The sequence below is a fragment of the Neoarius graeffei genome, chromosome 11 (assembly GCF_027579695.1).
Source record: "Neoarius graeffei isolate fNeoGra1 chromosome 11, fNeoGra1.pri, whole genome shotgun sequence".
Taxonomy (NCBI): Eukaryota; Metazoa; Chordata; class Actinopteri; order Siluriformes; family Ariidae; genus Neoarius; species Neoarius graeffei.
This window is the reverse complement of record NC_083579.1, coordinates 17993985-18003004: the sequence shown is the minus strand read 5'-3', so window position 1 is coordinate 18003004 and position 9020 is coordinate 17993985.

Genomic DNA, 9020 nt, shown 5'->3' with positions numbered 1-9020 from the left:
GGAAGCATTACCGCCACCTATCGAAATGGAGTGAGTCTGGCTATCATAGACATATAAACATAGACGCCGCATTGAGCTGGTGGCCCCGTTGCTGGGATACGTCAGAGTGCCCGCCATATTTGATGTGGCAAATCTTCCCCGTAAACCAATGCAAGTAAATGGACTGAACTTCATAAAGCCCCTTTCTACAATAATATTTAACTCGATGCCTTTTATTCACCCATTAAGACACACACGTATATATTTGGGAAACAAACAGGCATCAAAACAACACATAACTTTTAATGTGATGGTTATAAATAGTGTGCGAAATACCCTGTACACTGCACACTAGCAACAGATACGCGATAGATAGCTCAGGTAAGCTAATCAGTCAGCATACCGTAGCAAGTTACAGTAGCCCAGGCTGTAAAGCGTCATAATTTTGTTAAGATCCTCTTAAAATAATCCATTTTATTTGTGAAAAAAACCCAATTCATTGAAAGTAATTGATCAGTCATTAAAATTCTAAAAGCAACTCATTTTATTTTGAAATAAATAGATGCTTGATAAATAATTAATTGAAATTGATTATATGCACTAAAAACTATTGAAAAGTGTTTAAAATGGAGAAAAGGAGAAATAGAGAAAAAAAGAGGAGTTGCTGCAGAAGGCTATGTAGAACGAGCTTCCCAAATAGCCAATTAGTGCATCTTGTGCGCCCCAGGTGATCAACCTCGTAGGTTACGTCTGGTCGTAACTTCCTGTTTTGCGGCCATGTTTACGGTTGCTGCCTCGTGCGCTGTCTGATCCAAACGCAGATAAAACCTGTTTTCATCCACGGGGTAAGACCTGAAAATAATGTTTTGAACTGAGTTGGAATAATTCTTAATGATGTTAAACACTGGTTGACCAGTATATTGTTAATATTTAAACTTTATAGAGCAATGTGAGACCGGACGATTTCTGCCGATCGGGCGAGGGTAATTGCTGGAACGCTCGTTCCTAAGGCTACATCCACACGACAACGGCAACGAGATGTTATTAAAAAAAATCGCGTCCACATGGGCAACGGATCAGTAAAATATCAGGTACATATGGCAACGCAACGCTTGCTGAAAACGATGCAATACACATGCCACACCTCTAGGTGCGCTGTAAGACGGTCCCATCGGAGACACCAGGACAGTAGAAGAAGTAAGGACGCATGCGCATAAACTATTATGCGCGAGACTTCATATTAGCCACAAAGTCAGGAAAATCTGTTCGTAAAGTTACGTTATAATGACCAAATACAATGAAAAGTATTTTTCCTGTCTCACCTGTGAAAGGTAATCCCATGTGATCTCGTTTGGACGGCAAACCTGTTGGTACAGTTAAACGCAGCACATGAATGAGGCATCTTTATTCTCCGCTTTGCCCCATCCAATATGGCGGCGAGGATGACGTATGATTCTACGCGGAAGGCGGCGTCTTTAATAGTGATGGGAATTTCGGCTCTTTTTCGGGAGCCGAGTCTTTTGGCTCTTCTTACTATAAGGAGCCGGCTCTTTCGGCTCCCAAACGGCTCCTGAGATTTTATTTTTGATTTAATTGCTGCAATTAACTAGTTAATTAATTACATTATTTATATTTTATCAACAGGATGTTTTCCATTTTATTTTTTAGTTTTTGTAGCCATTGTAAAGCTTTGTAAAGTATAGCAGTGTAACAATGTTCTAGCTATAGAAATAAAACTTACTTACCAATTAATAAATTATTTTCTCACAAACATAATGCAAAACTGTGTTATATTACCAATATAAAATACACAGAAGACATCCTGTTTATCCTTTATGGCTTTATTTCACACTCGACCTTGAACAAAATGCCACAAAATAAATTATGAAGTATAAATCAGGCCTAAGAAACTATGAAGCAAAGTTGGAAATTATTTTAACAAACACAGAACAATGTGCGGCGGCATGGTGGTGTAGTGGTTAGCGCTGTCGCCTCACAGCAAGAAGGTCCTGGGTTTGAGCCCTGGGGCCGGCGAGGGCCTTTCTGTGCGGAGTTTGCATGTTCTCCCCGTGTCCGCGTGGATTTCCTCCGGGTGCTCCGGTTTCCCCCACAGTCCAAAGACATGCAGGTTAGGTTAACTGGTGACTCTAAATTGACCGTAGGTGTGAATGTGAGTGTGAATGGTTGTCTGTGTCTATGTGTCAGCCCTGTGATGATCTGGCGACTTGTCCAGGGTGTACCCCGCCTTTCGCCCGTAGTCAGCTGGGATAGGCTCCAGCTTGCCTGCGACCCTGTAGAACAGGATAAAGCGGCTAGAGATAATGAGATGAGATGAGAACAATGTGCAACAAAATATTTTATTAAATAAAATATTAAATAAAATATTAAATAAGTATATAAAATAAGTATAAAAAGTATAAAGTACAATGAACAAAGAAGTAAAAATTACAAAGAAGTGTCAATAACAAAAAACTATTTACATTAAGGCTGCACAAACTCCCAGAATAAGTCTTTAGTGGAGATTGGCATTGAGGAAAACCAAGTGTCTCAGCTTGGAAGGGCTGATTCTATTTCTCCTCTCAGTTATAATCTGTCCTGCTTTTGAAAAGATCCTCTCTGAGGGGACAGATGTTGCCACTATACACATCCTCCGTGTCATCATGTGTGTAAGCCGTGGATAGAGTGCAGCCTTGGTTTCCCACCAGCTTAGTGGGTCTGCGTTTCGCTGTAACAGGGGCTCCTCAAGATAGGACCGTACTTCCATTATGGAATCTGCCATGGGATTCCTGCTTGCAGTGTCTCCACTGGCCCGCTCTTCAAAAAACCTCCACACAGCAGATGCTGGCTCCTCCGGCACATCCTCTGCTGCTGCTTCTCCCTCTTGGCCCCCTTGTAGTGACCTGGGATGAAGTTCAGGGCACACGTGTAACTTGAGATGAGAGGAGACACTCACTACGTTTACATGCACATAGAGAGAATCGAATTTCTGCCGTTGCTCGACTGAAATCGAAGTTCAAAATGCCATGTATACACCTTAATTCGGCTGAAATTGAACCGAACTTGATTTCTCGGAATCGAGCTACACGACCTAGTTTATGCGATTTCTGCCGAGCTACTTTGTGCATGTATACCCTATCGAGCTAGTTGTCGAGCTACTTCCGGAAGTGACGAGTGACGAGACCACAAGCGGGAAACACAACAGCCTCGGTCGGCATGACAACAGTAGTAGCGAGCAGCAGAAGAGGTCAGGAGGAACAAACGAAGAAGAGAAAATGGCGATGTAGAGCTCTCTGAAGTGTGGGTGGAGCACAGAGGACGGCAGGACAAAGCTTCTGGTACTAATAGGCTTTTTATTGTCAGACTTTTCAGTTTAACAGCCTACTTTTATTCTTGAGAGAAAAAAACACACACGCACGCGCTGTGTTCTAGTCCCGGGATGAGCTGTCCCCTCTGCTCTCCCTCTGCCTCCTTAAATAGGGCGCGGTTACTGGGAAGACACACAAACACAGGTTAATTACCGGCAGGTGTAGTTATTCTGCCACTCACCTTCCCTGGCTCCGCCCTCCTGTCACAGACCGGCGCTTGACCACGCCCCCACTGCCACAGGCAAGCAGAAACGTGCACTTCTGGAGCAATGAGTAGACAGAGTTCATGCTCATTCAGCTTAAGGAGTTGAATATATTAAAATTGATGGACGGGAGAAAAACGCGCAATGGAGAACACGGAACTGATAACGTTGTTTACACTCTTGAATAGCTCTTCTTCATGACGACAACCGGAAGTGTACCAACACGATGGGGTGTGTTGCGCCACCTGTGGCTCGGGTGCACAATGCACCTCACACAATAGCCCGATTTCAGTTGTGTGCATGTACGATTGGATTTCTCTGGCACCCTGCTGGGACCTTCAGCTCGATTACCGACAGCAGCTCGATTTGGATGTGCATGTAAACGTAGTCAGTGAGGCTCCTGAAATGGGAGGGGGGCTGGGCTGAGTGGCACCTTGAGCGCATGTAAAAAGAGAAAAAAGTGCCGCACTCTGCTCCACCAGTAATGAGAAGCCGCTGGAACAGCAAATATGCTCCTGTTATAATGACTGCTGTCTCGTTGTATACCGCAGATTAATCTGGCCATGCCAAGGCGGTTGCCGACCGAACCTGTCAATTTATGAGCGACAATTTATATCATGAGCTTTAGGAATTCACGGCAACAAAACAGTGATCATGGTTGTCAAATAGACAATCATCCTTCAGCTGAGCTGAACTCTCTGTCTCTCTCTCTCTCTCTCTCTCTCTCTCTCTCTGAGGCACCTAAGGACAAAAAACTAATTTGGCTCCCCAACTCGGCTCCCACCGAAGAGCCGGCTCCCGTTGTTCACTTCAAAGAGCCGGCTCTTTGAACCGGATCGTTCGCGACCGACACATCACTAGTCTTTAATGGTCCGGAATAAATTGAATGCTACACGTTGATGGATTAATTTGTTCTTCTACGCCCTTTTTGAGGAATGTATTGTAGGACTTAAACCAACATCTGAAGAGGTGAGATCGCTCCTTTTTTTCCCTATTTTTGCTGGTGGGTCTCTCTCTCACTTTGCACCATTACATAATAAATATCCACAGTGAAAATATTTTGTAAGCGCGATTCATGAACCAAGTTATAGGATTTGTTGACAACTCGCATCGAGTTCGTTACACGTCTACCTGGCGTGAAGCACTGACAGTCATGTGGTTGTGACGTCATCGTAAACAAATCCGTTCTACTCATCCAGACGACTTCGCAACGGCGCCGTTGCCAGATCTTTCCACTCTGGAACCCGTTCGCAAAAGATTTCATTTTGGGGCACCCAAAACGCCGGTGCCGTGTGGACGCCAGGCCGAAACGATAAACAATTTTATCAGATTCACCTGAATCCGTTGCCGTGTGGACAGGGCCTAATTGATCACTCGGTGAGTGGAAAAAAAAAACACTCTTTAACTTGTTTGGTTGATTTGTAAAGCATCTGAAAGGTGGTGTTTACATTAGACCGTATCGTTTTCGTTGCAGATGCACTGTCCGTGCACATTAAAACGCCGGAAAACGACTCCACAGGCGGAACAGTTTGAATCCGCCAGGGCCCACGGATTCAACCCAGTACGTATATGATCCGGTGCTGTGTAAACATTGAGGAATGAGGATACGCAGTGCTGAGCTCTAGCTGACGTCGTCATTGGACAACGTCACTGTGACATCCACCTTCCTGATTCGCTGGCGTTGGTCATGCCACGTTGGTCATGTGAATGAGCAATACAGGAAGTGTGTTGAGGAAGTCATTAAGTGAACGAGCAATACAGGAAGTGTGTTGGTTACCGTAGCACTAAATAGTCTTGTTGTAATCGCAAAAAACGGCCGTTCTGCGAGGTGAAGAGTGTACCGAACACTGTTAGATCCTTCTAGCATAAACACAAAGGCCATACACGGTGTAAAAAAGGCGTCATTGTAGTACCAGTACCGCCGATAACAGACTGGCATACTTCATTTTTTACAACGACATCCTTCCATTTGCAAGTGGTGAGTGACTTGCGCATGCCCGATATGCACTGGGATCATGTGATGTGCCGTCTAATTAGTCATGTGATTAGCGTATCCGTGTATTGGCGTTGCTGTGTGCACGGGGAACGGTTTTGTTGCGGGCACAGAAATTTTGTGTGTACGCGAATCGTTTTAAAAACGTTAATCTGATGATCCGCTGATTCGAAATAATGTAAACAGGGCCAAAGTTATGTTAATCGGCGCAGCAGCCATGAAAAAGGTGCTAATGGTGCTATAGCCGCCTGAGGCTACATCCACATGACAACGGCAATGAGATGTTATTTAAAAAAATATCACGTCCACATGGGCAATGATCAGTAAAATATCAGGTCCATATGGCAACGCAATGCTTGCTGAAAACGATGCAATACACATGCCACACCTCTAGGGGCGCTGTAAGACGGTCCCTTCGGAGACACCAGAACAATAGAAGAAATAAGGACGCATGCGCATAAACTATTATGCGCGAGACTTCATATTAGCCACAAAGTCAGAAAAATCTGTTCGTAAAATTACATTATAATGACCAAATACAATGAAAAGTATTTTTCCTGTCTCACCTGTGAAAGGTAATCCCATGTGATCTCGTTTGGACGGTAAACCTGTTGGTACAGTTAAACACAGCACATGAATGAGGCATCTTTATTCTCCGCGTTGACCCATCCAATATGGCGGCGAGGATGACGTATGATTCTACGCGGAAGGCGGCGTCTTTAATGGTCTGGAATAAATTGAATGCTACACGTTGATGGATTAATTTGTTCTTCTACGCCCTTTTTGAGGAATGTATTGTAGGACTTAAACCAACATCTGAAGAGGTGAGATCGCTCCTTTTTTTCCCTGTTTTTGCTGGCGGGATTGACTCTGCCCTAAGGGCTATTCATTCTCTCTCTCTCTCTCTCTCTCACTTTGCACCATTACACAATAAATATTCACAGTGAAAATATTTTGTAAGCGTGTTTCATGAACCAAGTTATAGGATTTGTTGACAACTCACATCGAGTTCATTACACTTCTACCCGGCGTGAAGCACTCACAGTCATGTGGTTGTGACGTCATCGTAAACAAATCCGTTCTACTCATCCAGACGAAATCGCAACGGCAACGTTGCCAGATCTTTCCACTCTGGAACCCGTTCTCAAAAGATTTTGTTTTGGGGCACCCAAAACGCCGGTGCCGTGTGGACGCCAGGCCGAAACGATAAACAATTGTATCGGATTCACCTGAATCCGTTGCTGTGTGGACAGGGCCTGAGACTGTGTTGTGATGCTAATGGGCCATTGACCTGAACTTAGCAGTTTAGCTTGTTGGTGTCACATCTAAATAATCATTTCAGTGTTGTTTATTGTTATTTACTAAGGAATATTTTTCTAAGCTGTTGTTCATTGCATATGTAAAAAAAAAAAAATAAGGTATTGGTGAGAAAGTGTGTGCTTGTGGTACTTAGAGGTAAATATTTAGTGCAATTTCTCATTGTTACCGGTGCAAGGAGAGACAATTAAGCACGTTAGGCCTTAAAGGATATGGGACATGGATTTTTACCTGGGCATAATTATGTATAAAGGACATAAGAAATGCCATCTAAATCACTGCAGGGCGTCAAAAATGTGAAAATCATCACATTATTCAAGTTTTTTTATACATCAGCGTAAAACAAGGATTCGTTAATGAGCTAGGTGGTCACGTGACCCGTGACACAACAAAAACTTTCCAAGGAGCCAGCGCTTGGGAATCTAATGTAAACAGGTTACCAAAATGGACACCATCGACAGTGATATTCCCGATGTTTCACAGAGATGTGAAGTTAGACCCTATCAATTCGAACTGATAGCTGAAAATTCACATGAACATAGATCTTGTCTTTACTCTGACGGGTCAGATGATTCTGAGAGTGAGAGTTCATTCAGCCCTCATGAAACTGAAAGTGGTCGGTTCGATAACACTTCCTGGTAAGTTAAAAACAATTCTGCTCAAAGGCTAATGATCTGTTGAAAGAAGTATTATTTTTGTATCATACATTGAAAGTTCATCATAGATCTAGCTAAAGTCCGTTGCAAGCTAGTTTTTTTTTTTTGCTGATATTTTTTGAGATTGATTGAGATACAATGCTTCCAGAGTCCGAGATGAAAACATTCAAAATGGTGAAACGAGTCGGAATTATGATAATCAATAATTGATGCACCCAAAATTATAATACTAATCCTTACCTCGGCTTTCAGTCGCTTAGCGCAGAGGTCTTCAACAGGGGGGTCGCGAAATCGCACCGGATCACTCATATCAACAAAAATATTCCTGCCCTGTCCCCTGGCCTCCGTGCAGGGATGCAAACAGCGCGCCTTTCGGCGGATGCCGCCTTTTTCACGGCTGAATCGCGCAGATCCGATTTTTAAAAAAAAATAGCGATATTAATTCATGAAACATGAAGTATAAGGATGAGAAAAAAACAGTTTAAATCGGGAAGCTGCGCACATTTGTGCAGCCTGGCCCAAATGTGCGCAGCTTCCCGATTTAAACTGTTTTTTTTTTTCTCATCCTTATACTTCCTGTTTCATGTTTCATGAATTAATATCGCTCAGTACCTGAGTATTAATGTTGAAAGAATCCTCAGTGAAATGGTCCGAACACAGTTTGTGGGAAACAGTAGGTGCAAAGTTTTTTCAACAGGTGTTCTGTAAAGTTATCCTACCTCTTGGATTTGTCCTACCAAGCCTACTGCGCATGCGCAAAGCCTACTGCACATGCGCAGGTGAGCCCACACTTTCCTCATCTTCGGGTCCTTGGGGAATGCAAAAAAACTTACTCCAGGGCATTTCCCATTGGAATTATTGCAACCATAAGCAGCACAATACACCATGATGTCCAATGTATGATGTCCAATGTACTTTAAAGACTATAAAAACAATTTTCTTGTCATCCACTTCTCCATTCATCTACTCGTTTGTGCTGTGCCCGAAAGTTTTTGTGACGTATGATCACGTGACAGCGGCTCTTCTGGTTGCAAAAAATGCATATCGGAAGTCGAGCAGAAATGCCATATAATCATCACGAATATAACAATTTTGCTGAATTTAATAGATGATTTTGTATTTGTTGATGCAATTAATTCATATTTTTAATGGAAAGAAACTGATATAGCGTGCTTTTATGTTTCATGTCCCATATCCTTTAATGCCTCCAACTACCATGGGGTTTCTGAATTTAATGCAGTTTTCTACCAAATTAAAGGGTACTATGCTATATATATATATATATATATATATATATATATATATATATATATATATATATATATAATTTTTTTTTTAATTTTGAAAAATTATATTTTCTTTGTTACTAATGTAACTAAAACTATTTCAGCTCTTGAAACAGTTATTAATGTAACTACAGTACTTGAATAAAAAAAAGCACTTTGAATGTATTTATAGTTTCGCAACTACAAATTAATACTTGAACTCTTGAACTAAAGATAGATTT